Below are 5475 nucleotides of genomic sequence, written 5' to 3'. Positions count from 1 at the left end.
CTGCGCATGCTCAGCCGCCTATCACCCACTTCTGCTCTTCAGCGTGAGCAGCGCCGTGGCTGCGAATACGCGCCTCTGATTGGTCAAACCCCGAACACATCGTGATTGCAAACTCACGTTTATGCGGCATGGAACCATTTCCCCGCCCAGGGCTCTCAGATGCGTGTGAAACCGATGGTTGACATCGTGCCCCATTTTCTGTGCTGTCCATGCGACAACGGTAGCGAACGGGGCATTTATTTATGTTATTATGAATTTTATGAAATGTAACAAAACCACGCCCAGTTATTGTATCATCAATGTGATTGGCTGCCATCGCAGAGACCCGGATAATCACGGGTGTTGGTATTTCTGGCTGAGATTTTACTTTGTGACCACACGCTCGGTCAAGAAGACCACGAGAAAGAGATCCAATCAGGGGGCAAACTGTCCAGGACTCTACGAAAAAATACCCTTTATTGATAGTGTCCATAGCGCGAAAAACAGGCTTTGGATTCTGTGTGCCCTCCCCTCAGGGCTTCCAGTTATTAGTTACTGTCCACATTACAATATGGTTATTACAGATTTACCGACACGTCACAGCACCATTTTGTCAACTTTGCATAGCAACCATTTTGTTTTTGTTACCAACTGATTTCGTTATTTTGTACAGCTTTATACAACCGGGTATCTTTTAACAGTATCTTAGTGCAGTCACTGGCAGTCTTGTTTCAATGTGCGTCATTGATGACATATGGCTAGTAAACGAGAATAAATGGGGCGGGAACAGAGACTTCGCAAACACTGACACTGACCAATGAAGCATGTCCTAATTTCCAAATAATCCTGCCTTGTCCATTTATGAACGACTTTTATCCATAATTATTCTGACGTCGTTGAACTGATTCCAGGGTTCTGCAAATGCATAATACGATCATGCAAAGCTTTCACACCCTTTCTATCAATCACTTCACACGGGAGCACCACTTCACTTATCTCTTTGTTCTTCTACATGTCCCCGTCTTCTGGAAACAAATAGAATCTCACAATCACTTGCTTTACTCGATCTAAGCAGGGCAACCTAATCCCTGATCACCTTAGAAGCCATGTTCCACTCTTGACTACTTAATTTTATGAATTAATTCATTTATTTGTTTATTTGCGGCTCAAAACGACTGTTGTTACTGTTTCAGTTCTATGTTTATGTTTTGTTACTTAGCAGATGATCTTCGAGCGTTTTAGAAAGAATACAAATTGCATCAAATCAAGCCGCTGACTGACTTTTTCCGTCATATAGACACGTGACGTTTTCTAGTTGCTTGAAGAGCAAACCATATGCATATCATATTAATGTATGCAGCTGTGAGATGTTACTTCAGGATGCCCGTCTGTCCACAGACTAACATTTGTTTTTTTTTATTTGTAGTGTTTTTCTACATTGTTTACGCTTCCTTAATCCAGCGCTCAGGTTCATTTCAATCCAGACATCTGCTTCCCAACAAAATTATGGCAAACAGAACTCTGAATAATTTTAGCCACGTGGTATGTGCTGTGCAAGGACTGCCAAGATATTTACAAATGGTATGAATATATTTTTTTTTCATTTTCAAAGAGGAAATGTGACAATACGTTTGAATAACAGAAAGCACTAGAAATTCTTGCTCTAGCCCTCCCCTGAACTAAAAAACCTCCTTTTGGTGGCTTTGTTGATATCTATCAAGGGTGAACCCTTAATAGTGTGAAAAGCCCCACTGAAGACTTCAAATGAAAGATGCACAAAGAGAAAATAACTGTCTTTTTGACACATCATAGTAATGCCCACTGTGTAAAGGCTGTTCGTTGTTGAGTAGAGCACAGTAAATGGAAATGTCTGTGTCAAGATGATTTTCAGGCTTTTTGGAACATGAATCTGGAGATAATATATATTCTAAAACACAATTTATTTGACTACCATTGGAAAACAGAATCCATCAATCACAAGCTAATTGCACAAGCCCTGAACATAGCAGTTTCATGTACATTAGAATAAAGCATATTGGCACAATGAAACCTGACATTGCTTTATGTCAGTATGATTCCATACAATCATGGCTTTGAATAACAGTATAGGATTGTTTAAACAAATATCTGTACAAAAGGAGTGCAGTAAAACTGAAGGGAAACATACTTCTTCTAAAGTAAAATAAAAACAGCAAATGACTGTGTTGTCATTAGGAGATCCCAGGTGATTTATAGTTCATGAGATAATAAAAACACAACTTAAAGCAATAAATCCTTTACATGTGTTAAAATACAAATACATGAGAAACATCTACTGACAAAGTGGAAAAACAATCAACCACATTGCAGGAAAACTAAAAAAACAGAATACATACTAAGTTTATGTTGTGTATATTATTGTGTCTTGAATATGCATAATGCCCACTGCACAATCACAGAAAAAGATCATTATCTATGGGACATAGATAAAGTGACATCTTTTTGTGGTAACCAAGTGACCATCACCAGGTAATCTATTGTAAATTTTGCTTCAGAACAGACTTTGATTGTAAAGTACTGAATGTACTGTACAGTTGCATGTCTGGGACATACTGGCAAAGAGGTTTTGGCCATGAGCAATTCCATGAGCACTCTGGTGCCATCCTCTGGTAGAAAGCATTTACTAACCCACTTCAGGAATCATGCCCATGCTGCTCCAAAGAGAATCACACTTCTATTTATGAAATACGATACCTCTTATCAGTCAAATATGGAATTTTTTACAAACATTTTACAAACACTTAGTAAGGTAGTAAATAGATAATATCATTTCGATTTTAGTTATTAGGACACCGCGTTTCTCCAGCAGACCAAATAAAGTCATACAAAGTCAAAGTCAAGTTTATTGTCAATTCTCCAATATGCACAGGACATACGGAGGATTACGTTTCTCTCAGGCCCACGGTGACAATACAACAGTTCGACATAACACAGTGACACTGAGAGACAAGAACAAGAATTTTCACAGAAACAAGCTACAAATATTTACAGCAAGGGCATCAAGGCACATGGTGGGCTTAGAAATATAAAAATATAAATATAAATGTAGATTCCACAGGATATGATGTGACCAGGGAGAGACATCTTTAACAATGAAATTGAAAAAAAAAAAATATATATATATACATATATATATATATATATATATATATATATATACACATATCTACAGTAGCAGTTTTTGAAATGCAGATGAACAAATCTATAAACATGTATAAGTTCAAAAAAGGAAATACTGTAAATTGCCAACAAGTAATGCTCTTGAATTCTGGTATCTGGTGCAACCACACATTTTTTTAGAAACTTCAGAATACAGGCTTTTCATTGACACCGAGAAAGACATGCTAATTAGTGGTGAACTACGATTATGGAGCTGATATCAAGAAACAAGAAAAAAGTCACATGTGCAAAGCTATTGCAGTTTCCCTAACGGTAACTTATAATAGAGGAATATGGATGTGAGCGCATCTGTCCTGTACAGAACCAGAAGTTGACTGCTTAAGACTTTGTCACAGCACATTTTGAGAGGTACTGTGGCTTTCTGGCCAGGTGTGACTTGTTTGGCTTTATAAGGCTTTGAGGCTTTGCAGAGGTTTGTCAGCAGGTCAGGAATCTTTGTTGAAGTTATTGTTGAAATGTTTAACTGTTACTTGTATTGTTCCTATAAATAAAGTGTTACAGCAGCCATCAATAGGATTACTACTTTACTTACCTGCTACCCCAGTTGCACTGCCCTCAACATAGAGTTCAATACAGTCCACTGGGCTCAGTTTTGGGGTTCTGGCTTTTAACCCATGATTGCAGGCCCTCTCCCTGCAGGCCTCTTCCAGGATCTAAAATTTTGTCAGGCTGGGTGGTTGCCTTCCCTGTATCCCCATCTCTTCCATGTAGGTAGCACCTTGTCATATGAGGTGAGTGGAAATGTGTGGAACTATCATGTTATCAGTCATTCAGTAATTTGAATAAGTCATGTAGTGTTTCTGTTGTGAGAATCAGACTTTTTGAATGGTCCTTTCAAGCCAACAGCACATAGAAACTTGAAATATCAACCTCCCATTGTTAACAGAAAGTGCAATGAGAAGCACATGTTACTGTTACTACATCAATCCATCAGTACCATTCATTCTTATTTGAACATAGTAATCGTCTAATCAGAATCATTATAGACTTTATTGTCATTGCACGGTGGGGGTACAACGAAATAGTGGGTGGTCTGCAACAACAGCGCACTGAGGAACATTTATGTAAACACAATACAAATAAGGCACATGACAGAAAAAAAATACAAAATATACAATAAAATACAAATTTAAAAAGAAGACACATTGTAAATAAAAAGAAATATAAAGAAAAGCTTGTGCATTAATATGGCCTTTTAAAAACTACTTAAAGTGCACAGTGAAATTGCACAGTTGTAATGAGGTAGAGGGTTGGGGGGGGGGGGGGGGGGGGTGTCAGTGTTTGTTAGCAGTCCGTATGGCCCAGGGGAAGAAGCTATTGGTTAGTCTGATGGTGTGGGACTTGATTGACCTGAAGCGCCATCCGGAGGGCAACAGGTCAAACAGGTGATAGGCGGGATGTGAGGGGTCTCCTGTGATGGCCTTAATTTTACTGAGGTAGCGGGATCTGGATATGTCGTCCAGGGAGGGCAGAGGGCAGCCGATAATTTTTTGGGCGGTGTTAATAACCCTCCGCACAGCCTTCCTGTCCTCAGCTGTAGAGCCTGCGTACCACACCCCCAGAGATGTCTATATTTTGAAATTTTGCATAAAAATTTCAAAGTATAGACATCTATATTTGAAAATTTACATAGACTGATGTAAATTTAATGGGAAGATCACTTCAGGACCAAGTACTAAAGACATAAGGGAAATGGTGTGGCTGCAAGGGTTCTTAGCAGCCAAATAACACACAAAAAAATGAGTGTACAGTGCTTACCCCTTGACAACAGCAGCCCTAATATTCATTCATAATCATTTCTTCCTTGTACATTTATTCATTTGGCAGACGCTTTTATCCAAAGAGAGTGAATTAACAGTGATTCAGCCACTGTCCCTCTCTGCACATAACTTTCTCAATTATTCTATTCCCAGACATACAGTTACACATATCAATTTATGCTGGAGGTAACAGGTAACTGCCTTCCGAATATTTATATTTTAATTTACACAAATTCTACCAAAATCGAGTAATGAGCAGAACAAGCTGCTACTTTTTTTTTTACATTTATAAAGAAAACATACAACTTTCAGGGCACTTTGATGTTTGACAATCCAAATTTAGGCTACCAATCACAGGCACTCAGGTGCAGTCCAGGACTACCGTTTCTCACCCAAGAGAAGTTTTAACGCTGCACCCGCAACTAAAGCAATAATGTAGTAACGTAATAATTATTACAGACAAGGACTGCACAACGACCTTTTAGGTACAGGCGGCCCAGTCAACGGTCATTCGAAA

The sequence above is a fragment of the Megalops cyprinoides genome, chromosome 6 (assembly GCF_013368585.1).
Source record: "Megalops cyprinoides isolate fMegCyp1 chromosome 6, fMegCyp1.pri, whole genome shotgun sequence".
NCBI lineage: Eukaryota > Metazoa > Chordata > Actinopteri > Elopiformes > Megalopidae > Megalops > Megalops cyprinoides.
Note: the sequence above shows the minus strand (reverse complement) of the source record.